The sequence below is a fragment of the Miniopterus schreibersii genome (assembly GCF_964146895.1).
Source record: "Miniopterus schreibersii genome assembly, chromosome: 4".
Classification (NCBI taxonomy): Eukaryota; Metazoa; Chordata; class Mammalia; order Chiroptera; family Miniopteridae; genus Miniopterus; species Miniopterus schreibersii.
In genome coordinates this window covers 75,151,637-75,172,455 of record NC_138105.1, presented here as the reverse complement: position 1 = coordinate 75,172,455, position 20,819 = coordinate 75,151,637, and the positions used below count along the sequence as shown (strand labels likewise).

The following is a 20,819-nucleotide window of genomic DNA, read 5'->3' as shown; positions in this document are numbered from 1 at the left end:
CCAAATACATGTTAAATATTCAGCATAAAGATATAAATAATCATGCTACTGATGAGGAAGAAAATAATGAAAATGATAAACAATTCCTTGAAGTCATGTAGTACTTTCTAGGAAAGGATATATACTACTTGCATTTTATCTCACTTAACACCCAGAGAAGTCAAGGAAGAGCTGTTCCTCCCAATGCAAAGGAGAGTTTACTGAAGCCCAGAGATAAGAGGCAAGGGGCCCTGGGACTTACAGGTGAGAAAGGCAAATTCTGCTTATAAGAGCTACACATCCAGGGCAACTCCTGAGGAACTGTTTTGTACCCTGGAGGGAGACAGGACCCTGATGGGCATCCTCGAAGGTCAGGAGCTATTGGCTTGGCCTGCAGGAAAAGCAGCGTTCTTGTACTTTCTCAGGGTAGTTGGAAGACAGATGGAGTAGTGGAAAGACTGTTCATCCCTGAAAGTTTTTCTCAATGATCTAGCATCATAACATTTTCTCATCTACTTTAGGAGAGTACCTAACCTCAGTTAAATATAGTCAGGCTTTCTTAAGGCCCTAGATTTTTAGACTTAAAATAAATTAAACAATTATTTAACATTTTTTACTTTTCTTACCCCTTTCGACTTTATTAATTCTTTTCATCTTTGTGTCATTGCCACAAGACAGGGCAAATGTGACTGGGCCCATTTTACCAACGAGCAAACTGAGTCTCAAAAAGCTTGTGACAAGAGCACACGTTTGAAAAAGCGGGAGTGGATGTGGATCTTCTGTGTGTGAGTCCATTCCTCTCTGAAACATCACCCTGCCCCCCTCCATAGAATTCATTCAGGCATTTTAGAGCATTTGCTAAATGCCAGCAATGTGCTGGGGATTTAATGCCATATAAGGAACAAGTGGTCTTGAATGAGGAACTTACAGAGGAGTTGAAGGTGAGCGGGAAGGCAGACAACTAGTTGAACTGTGATAGGCAAAAGCCCGTTAGAAAGGCAGAGGTATTTCCAATCCAGACAAGCTGCCGGGCCAGCTGGCCCACGGACCCGGTCCTACACGGCCAATCTTAGGTTGCAGAGATGAAGAACAGAATGGTAAGCTGGAACAGTAAGCTACTTGAATCTTAGGTGATGAGTAGACGAGGGTGGGAGAAAACTCTTTACGAGAACATGCTTGATAACCCAGCTTTCTAGATTCAGTTCAGACAAGGGAAAGCCTGAGTGACACGGATGTCCAAATGGGATACCCAGGGCCCAGGAACACCAGCACTCCTTCGCTTGACAAAAGAAGAGGAGCCACACTGAGAATCTCACCAGGGGTTTTAGGGGCAGACACACCCAGCCATTGCATTACCATACCCAACAGCTGAATCAGGGAGCTAATTATGGCCTTGTACTTCTGGAGACCACATTCCTGAGGCTTTTATGAACACATACACACACACACACACACACACACACACTATACCATCACAGCTCTCCTCCCCCCATTTTCTTCCTTACTTCCACCTCCACTGTTACCTCTAACACCTGGCACAGGGTGTTTCTGCTGTTCCATACTGGATCCGGGTTCCACCCCTCACCCAGGCACTGTCCACCCCCTTTGCCTAACTCCGTCATTATAAGAGGGCTGCACGTCAGCCCTTATCTTCTACCTAGAATGCTTCTGTCAGAGAACCACGTGTACCAGTGCTGAAAGAGGGCTCTTAGAGAGTCTCATTCAAACTACTCACTTTGCAGATGAGAAAACCGAGGCCTGGCCAGGGACACGACTTTTCCAACAGCATTTAAATAGTCACGGTAGGGTCAGAACCAGGAGCAGCAGACCACCTGAAGCTTTTTTGCCCCTTCCATGGAATCCCATAGCTGAAGACATAAAAATGAGTTTGACTGAAGTCTAGAGCCCTCCTGATCCCTTACTCTACCTTCCAAGATTCTACCTTTTATTTAAGGGGCTGGGATATCTAATCTATATTAACCCATTCAGCAAATATTCCTGAGAAACTCCCAACTGTGAGGTACCACATTTGTCTCTGGAGATAGGTATAGAGTCCAGTCCTTGACCCCAGACCACTCACATTCTAGGGAGGCAGCCCTGCAGACACAGCCACATGCAAGCAAGCATACATATGCCGTGTCCATGAACGGGCCACAGGAAGCAAGGGGCTTCAGAGAAAGGGGCCTCATTCTGACTGGGGTGATCCGAGAAGCTGTGAACAGGAATTGCATTTTAGGTCTCAAATTTTGACAGGTAAAGAAAGGCTTTTCAAACCGAGGGACGAGTACATACAAAGGTGGGAAAGGAGAGGTGAAGTTGAGAAGGCTGAGTAGCCTTAGGGGTTGATACAGAGAAGTTGTAGTATTACTCGTAATAGCTACCGCGTGTAAATACTTACCACTTACCGGGGATTCTTATGGAATCCTCACAACAAACTACAAACTATGAACTCATTATTTAACAAATATTTATTGAGTGCCTAGTATGTGCCAGGCAAGTTCTAGGTGTTGGGAACACATCCATGAACAAAACAAGACTTAGTCCCTCAGCCATGAACACAAGAGAATAGTCCCTGCCCTCGGGAGTTTACATTCTGGGAATTGTCACCCCCGTTTTATAAGTAAAAAAACCCTGAGATCTAAGGAAGTTAAAGCACTGCTCAGGGTCACACAGATGATAAGTGTCAGAGCCTGTCTGTGCTCTCAAACCTCATGCTGTGCTGCCTTCCAGAAGCCCGGAATTGAGAGCTGGGAGTCTTCAGGGTCTAGACCTGGTAATGAGGGTCTCCCGCAGGGTATTGAGCAGAGGGTGGCAGAAACAACAGGGTGTTGCTTCCCTTAGGGCAGTCTTCCTCCATTCCTCTTATAATCAGAGGTCAGCTACTCAGTTTTCCCCCCTACACACACACACACACACACACACACACACTCACACACACACACAGTCACATACACACACTCACACACTCACACAGTCACACACACTCACACACACACACACACAGTCACATACACACACACTCACACACTCACACAGTCACACACACACTCACACACACACACAGTCACATACACACACACTCACACACACACAGTCACATACACACACTCACACACACACACACTCAGTCACACACACACTCACACACACACACACTCACACACACACAGTCACTCACACACACACACTCACACACACTCACACACACACACTCACAGTCACACACACTCACACACACACACTCACACACACACACACACACACACACACACACACACTCACACACGTCTCTTTTGTTGCTGCCTGGGCAGAGCCAGGCCTGGGTTTGAGAGGATTAGTCTCAGTGCACCCTCAGGACCAGAGCCTCATGCAACACCTGGCACCCCGTTTAACTGTCCTTGGAAGCTCGGTTTTCCTCCTCGCTCAATTGCCAAAAGTTGAAAGTGAGCGTGGTAGAGAAAATGATAGTGTTAGACAGGTACTGGGTGAAATTAATAGCTATAAACTTGAAACAGGTCTCGGCTTTTCCCTGAAACTCAGTCCCTGGGAGGGACCTGGAAAAGCTGGCCTTGGAAATGTCTTGGGAGTAGGAGTGCCAGGGCTCGGCTCCCGTCTGCAGCCCTGGCAAGGGGAAGCCCTGCCCCGCACTGGGCTGCTGGTCAAGTCTCTGAGCCTAGAAATCTAGCCTTTTGGCGGGGCTCGGGGGTTGGAACGAGGAGGCCTGGCTGGTAAAAAGACACTGGTGAATAAGAAGGGGTGCCAAGGAAGGTGGGAAATGCGGAGCAAAGGGGAAAGAAGGGAGCGGATAAAGGAGACCTGAAGGAGTAAGAACGGCGCGCCCGTAATAGAAGGAAAACGGGAGGGGGCGAGAGTTAGATGGGAACAGTGGGGGAAAGGAGACAAAAAGGTCCAGCAGGCACGGCCACTCGGCGGGTTTTGCTGGAAGAGAGAGCGGGGAGATAGGGCCCCCGGGACCCGGCCCCCGCCGCGGACGCAGAGGAGCCTGGAGTGCCGAGCAGTCCCAGCTGTCAGTCAGAAACAAAGGCCGAGGAGCGGCGAGGGCCAGGCTGCCGGCCTCGCCTGGGCCAATGAGCGGCGCCGGCTCGGATATCGCCCCGCCCCTTCCCCGCTCCGACCAATAACCGGCCCCGTCCCGCCCCGCCTGCCGCGGTTCTGCCCCGCCCCGGCCAATGAGCGGCGCCGGCCCCTCCCCAGCCCGCCCCCTGCGGCCCCGCCCGCCCGCCGCGGCCCCGCCCGCCCGCCTGCCCGCCCGTGGCTCGGGGACCCCGCGCAGAGGCAGGCGCGCTGGGAGCTGGCGGGTGGCGAGCGGCGCGCGGGCGGCGCGGCCGAAGTTTCTCCGCCTGCCTCGTCCCGCGAGCCAGAGCCACCCCGCAGCTCTGGGAAAAGACAGACGGGAACAAACTGCAGAACACACTGAAAAATAATTCTCAAGCCAGCCCGAGGCACAGGGCGCAGGTAAGGCGCGGGGAACGAGGGGTCTCCTCCCTTCCTTAAGGGTCGGCTGCCGCGGAGGGCGCCCGGGCTCCGGTGACACCGCGCTCCCCGCGGCGTGCGGTGCGTCCGCGCGTCCGTCAGGCTTTGTCTGTCTGTGCCAGGTCCGTCTAGGTGTCTTTGTCTCTGCACGTAACTGTCAGGGTCTCCCCTCCACCAGGGAGGGTGCTGCTGGCTGGTCCCAGCCCAGGAGAAAGAATGGTACTTCCGTCCTTCTGTCTTCGTCTCTCTCTCCTGCAGGCAGGGTTTATCTCCGCCCCGGCCCCAAACCTGATCTTAATAGACACGAGTGTTGGGTGACACTGGTGTCCGAGGCCAGAGGTGATCGTGAGACTGGAGGGGCCCTGGCCCCAGACGGAGCGTCTGACAGCTGAAGCCTGGCCACTGAACTTGGCCTGGAACTTGGGCGATGGGCTGTGTCCGCACTGGTGGCAGGGACACTGATGCAGTCAGAGGTTTGGAATATTTCACTGAAGGAGTATGTCACACGGGATAAGGTAGATAGAGAGGGGGTGATGAACCCCAGGATTTAAGTGGGGGGTGATGAACCCCAGAATGTAAGTGGGCCCCTGGTACTGCAAGTCACCAGGATCAGTCCTGAACATGCACGCACACACAGCATGCACTTATTTCTCTCACCCACCACAGGCAGCCAGCCCCCCACTCTCCCCACGCGCACACACACACACGCACACACACACACACACACACACACACACACCCTTCCACATGTTTAAGGCACCAAAACAAGAGCCAGGTGATCTTTCTCTTTCCTGCTCTAAGTGGAAAGGATTGAACTGTGGAGCAAATGAGTGTTCTCGCCCACGAGTGTGGCAGCCCTAGGAAAGTATCCCAGACTTGTTAGCTTCAGACCCTTCAATTTCTTAGGAACAAGGAGTGCTTGGGGATCTGAGCATCTGAAGTTCCCAGATCCTTCCTCTTCCATTCCATCCACACTCTCCTCGGCTCTGGTCTTGGGTGCTGGCAAATGAGTGAGGAGGCACTGAATTCCGGAGAGCTCTTGGCAGGAGCTGTGCCAGATAAGGGGCTCCTGCTCTGCTGGAAGTGCAGCCTAATTATAATTGTGGGAGCAGAGGAGCCCAGCCACAGAGGGATGAGCTTTCTGCTTGGCAATTCTTGAGAGACCCTTGAGAACAGTCTGTGGGTGGGAGCAAGAGAATGTTTGTAACCTGAGCTTCCTGTAAGTTCAAAAACTATTTTCTGTGTGCTTGCTGGGGAAAATACAGGTGCTGGAAGAATGTATGTATATGTATGCATGTGAAAATGGGGATTAGAGACAGAGTTCGCAGGGGGAAGGGTGTCTGTGCTCCAGGGTGGAAAAGATCCAAGTCCGTGGGTGGAAGTCTGTGGGCAGAGGCATACACGCTAATCAGGCGTGGTGTCTGCACCTTGTATTTATCCAGCGCCTTTCTTCTGAGGCACTTTCTGCACATCACAGACGTTATCTCCTTTGTTATCTCCATTATCCTCACAACATAACTACCAGGTTGGCATGAAGCACGGCTCACTCTCTGTGTTTACCAGTGAAGAAACTGAGGCATGGGAGGGGCAGGGCCTTCCAGGAGGTCCACAGCTAGTGGGAGCAAAGTTAGACTTAGCAACTGGGAGTTCAAGTACAAGGCCTCAGCTGGATAGAGGAGAGTGGGGGACACTCACTCGGCTTGAGGTGAGAAGAAACTCAGGTGGAGAAAGAAGGGTGTCTCTCGAAGGTGTCTGTAGGAGAGCAAGAGGGAGGACGGGACGTTTGTTATTTAAATGGCAGCCTCTGTGTGCTTCACGAGGTAAAACCTGTTTCCACCATGCAGCTTGTGCTTGTGTGTGTGTCTGTGTGCCTCAGTAGACGTGTGGCAGGTGGCTGCCATCAAAGGTGCGCTGCTGTGCAGTGTGTGTGTAGGGCATGTGTCAGGGGAAGATTCGCCAGGCAGTTTTGAGAGGCCGTGTGTCTGCCTGTATGGGCCAAGAGGTGGATGGGCTTCGGCCATAAGAAAATGGCTTTCCAATTCCCCAAATTTATTTGTATGCCTTTCCACTTATTCAGTATTCATTTAATAAATATTCATTGGGTGCCAACGAAATGCAAGGCTCTGGGCCAGGCAGTGAGGCTTCAAAGAGGAGTAAAGTAATGATGGCAAACCTGTCATTAAGCAGCTTAGAGACAAGCGTAATGGGTAATAGTTCACAACATCTAATAACATCCACTACGTGCACTGTGTGCCCAGTATTTTTTATTCATTATCTCATTTAATTCTCAGTGCAGCCCTGCAGGGTATGTATGATGATCGGAGGAGGAGACCTACAGAGCGCATCTGGGATGGCAAATGGAGGAGGGAGTGAGGATTTGAACTCCGCTCAGCCCCTGGCTCCTGCTTCCTTTGAACATAGAAATACGTGTTTCTTCCCTGTAAAACGTTCTTGCCCGGTCCTTCCACCTAGCTAGCTCCTGCTTGCACTTCTGGTTTTAACCATGAGGATCACCTCCTCCAAGAAACTGTCCCCTCTCCTTTCCTTAAGCCTAGGTCACGGGCCTTCCTCGGTTCCTGCCATCATTCCATGCTCTCCCTTTACTCACTGGCTCCTGAAGAGCCAGCAACATTCTTAGAGGCAGAGATTGTGTCATGAATTCCCAGAGGAAAGTACAGTGTCTGGCTACTCTGTGTAGGCCCTTAGTAAATGCTTGTTTAATAAAGTGATGGGAAAGAAAAGAGCTGTCAGAGACCCTTGGCAGGGAGCATTTTTCCCAGCAGCAGATTTGTGCAGGGGGCACACTTTGCTGGCGTGGCCTCTGGTATTCATGCCTCTGCTTTGGGCCAGTTCCTTCAGAGGCTCTGCCTAGACAGGGCTTCTCCATCCCAGGTCCTGCCTCCAACAGTTCGGGAGCCTTAAGGAAAACCTAGCCCCCCCTACACACATACCTTCTCTATCTGCCAACCCACTCAATCTCCAGCTCAGTCAGCGGACAAGTACAATTATAAAATGGGAGATGCTAGGTGTGATCTAGACTTGGAACCCCAGGGGCAGTGGCTCCAGGGCAATGATGAGGTGTTGCTGGGACTTTGCCAACAAAGAAGTGTCCAACGGCCTGGGGAATCTTTAGGAGCTTTATGTGGTTGGTCTTTGAGTTTGATTTTGAATGGATCTTTGTGTTGCTGCAGTTGGAAAGCCACTGATCTAAATTGGATACTCTTACTCTGCTGCTGGGAGTGTGAATTGCTACCATGTTTGGGGAGGTAATCTGGCCATGATTTGCCCAAGGTCACATGGTCACAGTCTGGTGACTCCCTTCCCGTGCTCTTTGGATCACCCCCTTATTTCTCATATCAGGGTTGCCACATGCCTTCTTAGGGACTGTGATGATTTTAGTTTTTCTTTCAAAGATCATCACTCAAGTTTGAAAAACTCTGCATTTCACTGTTTGTTAAAGGTCTTATCTATGCAAAGTGCCAGGCTGATGGGAGATTTTTTAAAATGGCTAAATAATGGTTTAAGATGACATTTTGTGACGAGAATTGGGAAGGGGAAGCAGCACACATGAATCAGTGACAAGGACATTGACACTTGGACTGTGCTAACTTTGAACACAGCAGCTGCTCAGCATGAGGAAGGTGAAGATGTCAGGAAGAAGGTGGTCAAGGACTCAACCTCAAGAAGGTATAAGAGCTTAGACATAACTGCAGCCAGGTCACAGCTCCAGGATGCAAGCTGAGAGCTGAGGGGACAGGGCTTTGCCTTCTAGAGGGGAACCCTGGGGGTAACCTGTTACCTCCTCCCCTCCCCCCCAACCAGTCACCCTGCCCAGAAGAGCTGGGAATGATGGGTGGGAGGGCTCACCTCTTACAACTGCCTCCAGCCAACGAGTGTGCAGACTGGCCTTGGACCCCCTCCTCCAAGGACCGAGAGCAGTGCGTGGGGATGTGTCACGCCGAGCATGGCTGAGTCGGGCTTTGGGCGAGCTGCCGTTTGGCACAGCTGCTTCTGTATCTGTGATCTCCATCCTGCTTCTCTCACTCTCTTGCTTCCTGCCAGACATCGACTTCCACCAGACGGCGAACACCATTCCTAGGCTTCCTGTAATAATGATTTTAATAGCCCTTTTTATCTGTCCAGGACTTTACACCTTAAAAGGGACATTATTATTACCAACTCTGTGGGAAGATTTCTTCTACAATTTGACAGATGAGAAAACTGAGGGAGCCCGTTAGAGGTCAAAGAGTTTACCCAAGGTTTTTAGTGGAACGCTGGGGTTTGAACCCAGCCATCCTGGCCCCCAGTCCTGGGCGATAGCCACCCACCATCAGGCCTCACTAATTGAACAGATTTAGGGTCACGGCATTGTTGACAAGTGTTTAATGTCTAGGAAAAGGAAGATATTTTTAAAATCATAAGAACTCAGTTACTTTCGTAATTATTGTAATCCAAGTGTGATGAGAGTCAGAGTTTTCCTCACTTTTTCTCTGCCCGCCCTCTCCCTAAGTACTTGTTATGCACTTATGTTAAGTCAATAAACAATAGACTAGGGAGTATTGAGCATAAAGGAATGTCTACTTGAGACTTACTTTAAGAAATGAACTTTACCTGTATCGGTTCTTTCTTTATAGCTAGTAAATTCATAAGGTTTGGTTCCCTCCACGTTGAAATTATAGCAAATTTTGCCTTTATAGAATCTGAATTAATGGCATTCCATTGGAATATCAGACTTGATTCCATTATCTGTTTCAGTGTTTCCACTTTGTCCATGGGCATTAAATAAATTCAAAACTAAAATGGGCCAGCAGCCTCTGCCCTGGCAATGTGAGCAGCGTGTGGAAATCAGGCTCAGGGGGTGATCACACATGGAGGCTGCCTCCAACGGGGAGAAATTTAGGGGAGATTCAGCTGGAGCGTGGATAGGGAAGAGGGTGTAGTGGGTTTGGAGGGAGATAGAAGAGACAGAGGACAAGCTGTGTGAGTGTGTGTGTGCGCACGTGTGCGCTCACTAACACCTAATGCTAATTGTTCTTCTAATCAAGCCAGCAGAGGTGATTTTTCTTACTTAGTGACAGACCAAATTGGTGTTTGAACAGATGATGTGAGTTATATCCAGTACCTGGAACAAAGGCAGTAAAGAGCTACCCTACCCAGATCACCCATAGATTTGCTTCCATGTCAGTGAATTACTGTGGGAGATGTGTGCCTTCAGAATGGCAGCCAGCAGACACACACACACACACACACACACACACATACACATTCAGTCATCCAGTCTTGTCATCTCTCCCTCTGAGACATGCTCTCCTATGGTACCCACACTCACCACCTCACCCCACAACAGGAATCCTCAGAGACTCCAGATGGTGGGACCTGGCAGACCCACACTTGGGTCTCCCTGGGTGACTTCTCTGTGGCATGACCCCTCCCCGACACCCCAGAACCTCAATTTCTGCCATGCCCAGAGCACCCAGTCTGATTGCCATCAGCCCTTTAGAGCTGCCACTGCCCCCAGGCCAAAGCATCCTCTGGAAGAGTTCAAGGTCTAGGTGAAACTCCCAGCCCAGGGGATGTACAAGGAAACTGCCCCTCAAGGGTGTCAAAAGTGGAGCTAAGATCTTGGTGGGGTGGGTATTGCTCTGGAAATCCATTGCCGTCTAAAGACAAACCCAGCCCCATGCATGAATATAACCTTGTGCACAGACTGTGGGTGGCTGAGGCAGTGCCTGCCAGGCCCCAGGGCAGGGCTATGCACCGGGCTGGCTGGCCTGCCGGCTCCGGGGCATCTGCACTCTCCTTGCTGTGGCAAAGCCATTTGCTGCTCAGTCAGCCTCCTCCTGGCACCCTGGGCTGCTAAATTGGTCTCAGCTTGCTGTACTTCCACCCACCACCTCAGTCATTATTCACTGGCAGCGCTCAGAGAGTGGGTGTAAAGCAGCCGAACATTATATTCCTGCTGAAAAGAGAGAGAATTGAGTCTAGGCAGGCAAGGAAAGGAGAGAGGGAAGGAGCTAAGAGGAAGCGAAGGAGGCAGGGAAACAAAGCTTGGGTTCGCCAGCACCTTTTCCCCATGACCCCAGTAACACTGGAGGGTGGAAAGGGTGGTGAGCAGTGGGTGTGTGGGTCCCGGCTTAGCAGGAGGAGAGGCAAGGGTTCTAGGGTAAGAGGGGTACACTCACTACTGAGGGGCAGCACTTGCCTGGTCTGGGGGGGAAGAAAGGACATCAGCTGTGGGGAGAGAAAGACCTCACCCTCCATTAGCTTCCTGTTCCTTAAATTCTACAATAGTTGCTGTCACGTACCAGTGAGCATCTGTTCCCATGTCTTATTAATTCTCATCGCTTTCTTTCCTCCCTGCCTAGACTATAAACCCTTGAAAGAGAAAGTGTGTCATGCCTCAGGTGTGTAGCACCAGGCCCTGGACACAGTCAGGGCTCAGCCCCAAATGGATGAGACTGATGGTGCTGAGGCCTGCTGTGGCCCTTCCTACCCAGCCACCAGATCTCCCTGTACTTCCCAACGGCCACAGGGTCTGGGAACAGAGGCAGCCAAGAGTAGAAGGAATGACAAGGGAGCTTCAGGGCTTGGTCTCTCATCTCAGAGAGGAAACTACAGGGAGGGAAAGGGTTACAGACCGGCCAGGGAAGCAGACACCTAGAGCCTCCCGTCCTGGTGCAGAGGCTCCGGGTGCCCTCCAGCCGTGAGGCATGATGTGATGCTCCTCAATGGCTCATCCACTGCCCGCCTGGCATTACACTGGGGCTGGCAGGAAGTGGTAAAGAGTGGTTCTCAGGGCAGACAGCAGAGACAGCATCAGGCAAGGGCAGAGTGACCTTGGCAGGAGGTTCTCTGAGTCACTGATAACATTTGTTTGGTCTCCCAAGGAGAGGGTGGAAGGTGAACAGAGCAACAACCCAAGCTAGCTTGGAACCTGGTGGGCCCCCAACCCTTTTTCTTCCCTCCCACTCTCTTCTCTAGTAAGACAATGGGAAAACCCGAGGACAAAAGCCGCCACATTGCTAGGGAGGCAAGGACACTGGGGAACCACACTCCGAATGTCAGGGGTCAGAAGTCTGGGGAGTGAGCCCTGGAGCTGCTCTTGACCTTCTGCCAGTGGCTAAGAGGCAGCTGTCTGAGTGTCTGGAGGAGGCCTGTGCGGTCTGCCCATCACCTCAGCAGTGAGGCCAGAGGCGCCTGGGCTTCAGGACACTTGAAGCACTCAGGACCCTCCCTTATTTATTGCAGCCTTCAGACTCCCTTCTGCTCCTCCCAGGAAGGGCATCTCAGCAGTGCTCGAGGAGGAGGGAAGGATTAGACTGGGCTCACATCTTGGGGAGACAGCCTCCCCCTCCTTGCTGATCAAATTCCCCCAGCCCCTACTCTCAGCGGCGCCAGCAGACAAACCACACTGCAGGCAGGTGGGGAAAAAGAGAGCCCTAGGCAGCCCCAGCCTCCACCTGCACTGTAAAGGGAGCTGCGCTGAAAGCCAGGAGGGCTTCCAGCTGCCTTCCTCCTCCCCGGCTGGGCCTGCAGCTCCCCCTGCTTGAAGGCTCTGCACCAGCTGGGGGGCGCCTGGGGGCAGGATGCTAGGCTTTTCCTGACGCGACATTTCCTCATCGACCTGGAAGACTGGAGCACTAGGCCTTCAGCTTCCCCAGGCCTCCTCACAGCACCAGGGCCATCTGTTGACTTCGAAACTTGCTATTGACAATGGAGTTACTTCTATGCTAGAGTTCTAGCAGAACCTCCAAGCCCAGGATTCCAGGATGTATCTGGAAACTAAAGCTCCTGTATTGAAGAAATGACCAGTACTCTGCATAGAAACACAGAATCTCAGGGTTGAAGGGCTGTTTAAGTCTCATTGTATCTGCCCCAGTCCACCCTCTCCCCAACAAAAACTTCTCCCCCAAATTGTTGTCTCTTCTCTACTTACTTCCAAGAACTGCTGTTTTGGACCCAAGAACACAGTTCTTTCTATTTTAATTCCATTCCTTTAAAGTCATAGAATGTTATATTCATGTCAAGCTCTCTGCCAGCTCCCAGGGAGGAGACCCTTCCACAAGGCATAGCTGGCCTGGAAATGGGGGAGGAGACAGATACATTAAAAATATATCACTATATAAACATGTAGAATTTAAGTAGGGCCCTATGGGCTGGGTGTGATTTTAAGAGATGGAGGGAGAGGGTGGCAAAGATGGGGACAAGAGGCAGGAAAACAAAGGCAAGATGAGTTAAACTGAGGAGCACTCTGCCTTCCCAGCTTGGGGTTTGCGTGCTATTTGGTGGCAGCAGGGAGCCCTGGTAGTAATAAGAGGACTGGCATGTAGCAGACCTGGGTTTTAGGAGGTTCATCTAGCAATGGAGTATAGAATGGAGGTGAGGGTGGAACACTTTCTAGATATAACATTATTTATTAGAACGCTTTTCTCTCCTCCCTGCCTGCAAGTTGATAGCACATGTTCCTAGAGATCTCATGCAGCCTGGAAACGTGGGGGAGCCAGGGTTCAAGGAGAGGGGAGTTCCTAGTCCAAGATCAAAGGTCAGGGTTAATGTGCTGTGTGGAGGAATTATTTATAACAGGAGACATGGCTAGCACCTTGCTTTGGACTGCTTTGGCCCTGGAACGAATCACAGCAGGCTTTCTTTCCTTTTTTTTTTTTTTATGGGTGAAAACACAGAGGTCAGACTGGAGGGCCTTGTTCAGGGTCCCAAGGCTGGTTAGTGGCAGAACCAGGGCTGTGCTCCCACTTCAGGACATTTTCCTCTCAGCCACTGGTAATTGTGAACAAGGACTGCAGGGCCAGTAGAATTAATCAGACCCTCAACCTGGAGTGTTCAGCAGGTGTGCCCCATGGGACACACGAGAATGTATCGATAGTGGGCACTCTCAGTCTCTGTGGATCCCCCCCCCCCCAGGTCAAGGGATGCCCTGGATGTCAGTAACAGCTAATGCCCATCACCTCCGTTTTATTCTCCTATCTTCTTTCTTGTTCCCTGGCTGCTTCAGACATTTTATTTCCCTCTGTTCCTCTGCCTTTTCTTTTATTCTGAGGGTTCTGAGAAGTTCCCAGCTAATGTGACAATGAAGCTTTACTATCCGTTGCAGCTGCTACCAGTTGGCACCTTTCAAAAATGAAAAACCAGTTCTCTGCCTCTGTCTCATATAAGCTCCATCTAAACCAAATCCAAACAAAATGCAAAGGTCGTGGGTGCCAATCAGCCGTGCTAACCGCCCAGGGCGGTGATGCCACATGGAGAGAGCCTCCCAGACAGGAGGCAGGTCTCATCAAGCAGGGACCTCCTTTACTCTCAGAGGAACAGGGTGCCAGGGAGTCCCCTGCCCACAGCTCTGAAGCTCTCAGAACACCATTCCCCATCTTATTCTGGAAGGCTCCTCAGCCTGGCGCCTGCCGAGAGCTTCCTTCTTGCTTGCTAACAACCTGCACAGTCAAGAGAGGGCAACCCCAGGGCAGTGTCCTGTGAAGTCTCTAGTGAAGTGACACCTGGAGACAGCACCTTCTTCCAGAAATAATTCAGCTCCTGCCATGTCAGTCCTCACCTGGATGGCAACCACAGCCCTGGCAGAGAGAGCAGGCAAGTCCTAAAGGTGAGGCATGGGCTTTTTCATGCTTGTCGATCCCATGAAACAAGTGTGGGCAAGTTTGGGAGCGGACAGCAGAAAGAATCAGAGACCAGTATTTGGATCCCAGCTATCCGTGCTGTCTGTTAGCTGTGTGGTTTTGGGCAAGTCACTTAGCCTCTCTGAGCCTCATTTTTCTCATCTGTAACATGTATTGTGTCCCATATAGAAGTTTTATGAAAATTCCATGGGCTAGTATAAGTAAAAGAATGTGAAACATAGGAGCTCCATTTGCGTTAGCTTCAGCCCCTTCCCAACAGCTCCAGTGGAAGGAAACCAGGCATAAGAGTAAGTTCTCTATTCTGGAAGGTCCTGAGCTCGTTGTCCAGGCACATGTCCAGGGGTCAGGGAGGGACAACTTTGGAGCCAGGCAGTGTTCTCTGTGACAGCTACCTTCTTATCTGCTTACTCTGCAAACAGAGACCATTGTAACTGAAAACAATACAAGAGGGAACCCCTCCACCTTTGCCACTGTGGGTGTCCATCCACACTGTCAATCTGACTAAATTTTGACTTGTGATACTGTGCAGAATCGGTGAGTGAGACATCACTGAATGTCCTAGGTGGAGACTCAGCACTGAAACTGGATCTCTTGCTCACTTTGGCTCATGCCACGTGTGTGAGGGAGAGAAAGGAGGTGAGAGGCAGGCTGGGAGGCCAGGGCTCAGCTAGGGGTTCCCTCCACCTCAGGGAGGACCCCAACTTCCACTCCAGCACTTGTGTGGAACAGAGTTTAGAGAGGACGGTTTCTCCCCAGGGTGAAGGGCTGGATAGAAGGGGCGTACGCCGCGTCTCTGTCTTCCTTCCTCCTGCCTCTTGCTTCAAAGCCAATGTCTTTCCCATCTGGATCATTTTCTGGATTATGTAGCACGTAAGGTCAGGAAAGGGGGAGAAAGAAAAACAAATAAAGTGAAACTTCTCTGTGCATTCAGTTTAGGGGGAATGCACAGATGTGAGCGGGCCCAGGTCCGGCTGCATCACACAGGAGAATGCAAGCGACCGAAGTTGAAGTCTGCACTGGAAAATTAGATGATTTATTCCGCCTAACTGGCACTCAGCAGACGGGGGCAGGAGCCGGGGTGGACCAAGGAGAAGCCGCTCCCGTTTGACACATGCTCCCCGACAGGGATCCTCCCCGTGAAACAAGCAGGGTGGTGCTGAACACACCTTCCACCTGCCCTCTCCTCTTCCTCTGGATTCTTTTTTTTAAGTAGAGGAAACTTCTTCACTTTAAAAGTGAGGTCCCGAGAGTGGAAGTGATTTTCTCTAGGGCACATAGCACACGGCCCTTAGGTTTTTGATCCAATGAGTCCAGCAATTTCTCCATCCTAGCGTGTTGGCCTAGAGGCCAGCCCAGTGGCAACAGCCTCTATTCTAGGACCAGGAGGCTTTGAAGAGATCTCAAAGAGCTGCCCAGGGACAAAGAAGTCATGGGACTTGCCTGGGGCAGTCTCTGCCCCTGACCCTTAAATCAAGGGGAGGTGGGAACCCCTCACCTGCCCACCTCCCACCTGCAGGACTGAGACAGGGTTTGAAGGACTGGCCTCTGTACAGTCCCTGGGACAGTCTCTATGACTGAGAAGCTGACAGAGACGTGGAACTTGTTAAAGAACCACAGGCCTGCTGAACATGTCTCTGCCCAGTAGGTCCCTCGGGAGATGTGTCCAGGATGGGGAGACAGGGCGAAGAGTTGGCAGCACAGACCCTCTCCGCACACCTATTCCACCAGCAGCTGAGGATTGTGCTCTGTTACCTAAACCCGAGCAACTGAGCAACAGGGACAGGGAGGCACGGGTGTTTCTGGGAGCAGTCAGCTGCAGATCTGTCTCAGCACAGTGCTGCTCCCTGCCTTGCCCAGACCTGCGCTGGCTGCACAGCGCTTCTGAGGCAGCCAGGATGGCAGTCTGCAGGGGCACAGGGGCGGAGGACCCCAGGAATCAGCCACTTCCCTGAAGACCAGAAAGGTCTTATAGAACTCAGCCTTTGCAAGCAAATGTTTCCACATTGAGTCACAGAAGGGCGCCGACAGAAGGTAGAGTCTGGCTTCTAAGAGTGGTTGGTGACTATGAGAATTTCTTTTGCCAGAAAACCACAGGGTGTTCTGTGTGTACCATCCCCTGTGCAAGACTGAGCCTCGCGCAGGGCAAACCAGCCCCGAGCTGCCTCAAATTCACTCTTCCTGCCCAAGCCCCTGAGCTGAGATGACACCCCGGAGCCCGCCACCCTGTCCTCTCCTTGCCCCTCCCTAGACTCCGGTAAAAGGACCCCACAGGTGCTCCTTCAAGGAAGTAGTGAAAATGTGGGCTGACAGTGGAGGCCAGGGACAGGGCTGCAGCCCAAGAAGACGGCAGGGCTGAGAGCCACAGAAATGCCTCCAGGAAGCCCTGGGGCTGGGCTGCTGTTAGCCCCCTGCGAGCCTGTGACTGGAGCACAAAACACCTCAGGGGAAGGAGATGCTATTGCTGAACACAGCCCAGCCTCTACCCTGTGCTTCACCAAGACCAGAGGCTGGAACTGCTTCCCCCTGCACATCTAGTTTCTGACTGTCTGCTCTTCCCCTTGAGTGTCCAGAGTTCTGCCTGGCAGGCTCTGTGCCAGGACCCAGGGACACCGGGTGTCCTCAGGGGTGTTACTATCCTCGGTTAGATCAGTGATTTCTAAGCACTTTAAGAGCAATTCTTTTAAACAGTTGATAGATGATTACTCATCTTTTAAAAAATCTAATCTCTAAAGGTCCCAAATGGAAATGTCCCCAGTTCCTTAGACAGTGAAACAAAAACAGTAGAGCCCAGGGATCTGCAAAGTTGGAGAAAAGTCTATCAGGAGTTTGAGCCTAGCCTTAGAGCCCAGCAATGTCTCGAGTCACCAAATCCCATGTTTAAAAACAACAACAAACTAGCTACCATTTATTAAGCTCCTAATTATATCTTTGTGCCTTTACAAGTAAAATTTCACTCAATAAGTACAGAAGTCCTGTGAGGTAGGTACTGCTGTTAGCACCAGCCTGCAGAAGGAAGTAGAAGCTTAGAGAGGCTGTGGCAAGGCCCAAGACTAGGGGTGACCCCGCAGCACAGGGGGTGATGAAGGAGGGGCTGGGCCATAGGGCAGTGTTGGGGTGAGGTCTGGAGGAACTGCAGGCCTGGGGGGAGGTGGGTGGACAAGGGGGCCTGGGGATCATCACCAGTGGTGAGGTCTGTGCTAGAGGTAAAGAGCTAGAGTGCTGTTGACCACACTCAGGTTCAACGCCTGAGGCCTCATGTGCTGCGTCTGTCAGGTGGGGGTAACAGTAGTGCCTCCCTCTCAGGGTGCAGCTAGCACCAGGTCATGTGTACATAGTGCTTAGTCCAATACCTAAGGAAACACTCAGCAATGAGAGCTGAAGAGAGAGTTCTTCCCCCTGCTTGACATCACTGGCCTCTGCTATCCAGCTCGGGCACCCTCCTCTGGCCAGAGGAGATGGGAGGGGACAGCAGCTATCCCCCAGAGCTTTTCCTGGGCAGCGGTAACCCCACTCCTAAGCCGTAGGAGGCTGGTGATCAACCTTTTCAGAGGAGGCTTCTGACAGCTTCCAGGTCCTGGTTCTTCTGGGAGACAGAGACTTAAGAATCCCCAGCTGTGCGGGGGAGGGAGGGAGGCAGCGGGAAGGAAGCCTCGCTCAGTGATCTGCCAACACAGCTTCACTCCCTCTTCTCTTGGAGAAAAGAGCTGCGAGGCTGAGAGGGAGCTGGAGGAGGCAGGACTAAGCCCTGGGAGCAGGGAGAGGTGAGAGCTGAACAGACACTACAGTCCAGCTCCCCGCTACCCGAGAGACCTCACCAGGAACAGCTCAGTGAAGGAGACCCCCACATCTGGGACCCCTGCTGAAGCCACCCCGCCAGCCCCATCCTAAAGGTTACACCATTTTGCCAAGTCTGGAGGCTGAATCAAAAACCAGGCAAGCTCAGGAACACTTTTTAGAGCCAGGAGGGAAAGGAGAGAAAGGGAGGGAGGGAGAGAGGGAGAGCAAAAGGGAAGGTGGGTGAGTTTATAGATTTAGCTTCCAGCCTTCCTCTCCTTACTGTCTTAGTCACCTCAGGCTGCTGCTATAACAAAATACCATAGATGGGGTGGCTGAAACAATAACCATTCATTTCTCACAGTGCTGGGGGCTGAAAGTCTAAGATCAAGGTGCTGGCAGATTTGGCGCCTCCTGAGAGCCCACTCCCTGATCTGCAGAGGGCCGCCTTCCTGCCGTGTCCTCATGGTGGTCTCCTCCTCTTATCTTATAAAGGCACTAATTCCATCATGGGCTCCCTCAGGGAGGGCTTCATCTAAGCCTCATCACCCCCCAAAGGCTCCACCTCCAAATACCATCCCTTTTGGGTTAGGGCTTCGACATATGAATCTGGGGGAGTCCTTTTTCAGATATGTGTATTAGAAGTTCCTCCTTCCACTCTCTGATTTGCCGTTTAATTTCAATGGAGACCTCCGAGGAAGAGAAATTCTTAATTTGTCAGTATTTTTTCTTTATGGTTAGTGTTTTTTATGCCCTGGTTAAGAAGTTGTTCTGCTATGTTTCCTTCTAGGAGCTTTAGTGTTTTACCTTTCATATTTATGTCTACAGGTCATCTGGAATTGTTTTTATGTCGTGTGAAACAGGAGTCAAAATCTACTTTTTTTATAAATAGATACCAGTTGACCAGCAGTGAATAAAAATAACTTTATTTTCCCACTGCTCTGCATTGTCCCCTTTGTCATAATGCAAGTGACGGGACTGTTTCTGGACTCTGTTCTGTTCCAGTGGTCAGTTTCTCTAGCTTTATGTCAATACCACGTTGTCATAATTACTCTTACTCCATGGGTCTTGAAATCTGGTAACACGCACCTTCCATCTTTGTTCTTTTGAAGATAGCCTTGGTTATTCTCGCCCCTTTGCATTTTAATATACAGGGTGTCTGGCCAAAAATCTATACACACTTTAATAACTGATAGCTCAGTTTTGAAAATGAAATGTATTTTAATAAACACTGACTTTATAATTATTCAAGAGCGTGTATACATTTTGGGGGGATACCTATATAAGCTGCTGGGATTCTGATTGGGACTGTATTGACCCCATAGATTGATTTGGAGAGAATGAACATCTTTAGAATATCAAGTCTTCCGAATCCATGAACCTGACATATATCTGCCTTTGTTTAGATTTTCTTTAATTTATCATAACAATACTTTACAGTTTGTAGTGTAGAGATCATATACAATGTCAGTTGTTCCCATATACATTTTCTAAATGATATGTTTTTTTGTTTTTTTATTTACTTGTTGCTAGTACATAGAAGTGCAATTTTTTTTGCACACTGACCTTGACTCCAGACACTTTGCTAAATTTATTGTGAGGATTAAATGAGATAATGAATAAACCCCAGGCATATTGCAAGGGGCTCACTAACTCTTGTCTGTGTGCAAAAGAACTGAGGCAGGACAGGGACTTGGTACCAAAGGTGCAGTTAGTGAAAGAGACCATCAGGATGGAAAGGTCCGTGAGCCCTTGAGGCAGGATTTGCCTGGCCAGTTAAAGGAGGGAGAATCCCTATGGAGAGAAACAACACAAGAAAACTACCTTGGATGGACCTTGAAGGAGGTTGAAGAGACCTGAGTGGATTGTAGTGATGGCACTGAACTTTACAGTTTGTAAAGCCCTATCACATCTACTCTGTCATTGATCCTCACAGCACAACCATGAGGTCACATGTAAAATCTTTTCATGTCATTTTCAGAGTTAAGGAAAAGGCTCAGAGAGTTAAGAGGCTTGGCCAAAGTATCTCATGAGGACGTGAGTTGTAAGATAGATTTCACCACTTAATGGAGAGGTTTTCTAACACTAGCAGATGGTAGCATTGGTCTTGACCAGCTAGGTCATGGGAGCAGAAAAGGTTATCAGGAAGGTAAGTGGTGAGAGTGTTGAAATCGGTGTTTAGAAGACCTTTGTGCAGAATGAGAGGCAACAGGCCATCCTGAAGGTTGTGGCCACAGGCTGGGCATGGGATGGTGCAGGCCCTGCGGGAAGGAGGGAGCAGTGCAGAGGAAGGAACCACAGAACAGGCCGGGTGCACTGGGGGTCAGGCCCCCAGTTCCCCAAGTGCAATGCATACAAGTAAAGAACATGCCTATGGGGCTTTTGGATCTCAACTTTCCATTAAAAAAAAAAAAAAGGTGGAACTTTCATGGTTTCTACCCTTTCTCAGCTAATCTCATGATTAAAGCTAAACCAAAACAGTAAACTGTCCCGCATCTGCTCTGCTGGACCCCCTCTTCCAGGGCTGTGGGCTGTGGGCTGGCTCCCGGCTCCTATTACACACGGACCTCATTAATCTTCAGAGGCCGCTCCCTCCGGCCGCCCAGAGATGACCCGCCTTGGCTTGCTCTCATCCTGTTAGCTCAGTCCTTTCATCCGGTGACTCCCTTTTAAATGGCTCCTCTGTGCCCAGTCCTCCCTCAGCATGAGGCTGAACTTGGCAGTGGTGGACACCAATAATCCTTTCTCTCTTCTCAAAGTGCGTTTGGTCGTTGATCTCACCAGAGCCTCTCAAAGTGTCTGTATCGGAGAGAGCAGTCCTGCTGCTGCCTCAGAGAGATGATGAAGGGGAGCCCAGGAGAGAATGACACTCAAGACCACTCAACCAGTCGCTGGTCTAGAGGAGCAAGTTCAAGCTCCTAGTCCATT

The 20,819-nt window shown here is 50.7% G+C and overlaps 1 protein-coding gene across 1 annotated transcript in view; it reads left to right on the top strand.

Moving 5' to 3' along the window:
• Positions 1–4,272: 4,272 nt before the first annotated feature.
• Positions 4,273–20,819, top strand: part of LZTS1 (leucine zipper tumor suppressor 1) — a 45,066-nt gene continuing 28,519 nt past the window's right edge. The window contains exon 1 of the mRNA XM_081135776.1: positions 4,273–4,455. The gene's annotated coding sequence lies outside the window, so the exon portion shown is untranslated. The remainder of the gene's footprint in view (positions 4,456–20,819) is intronic.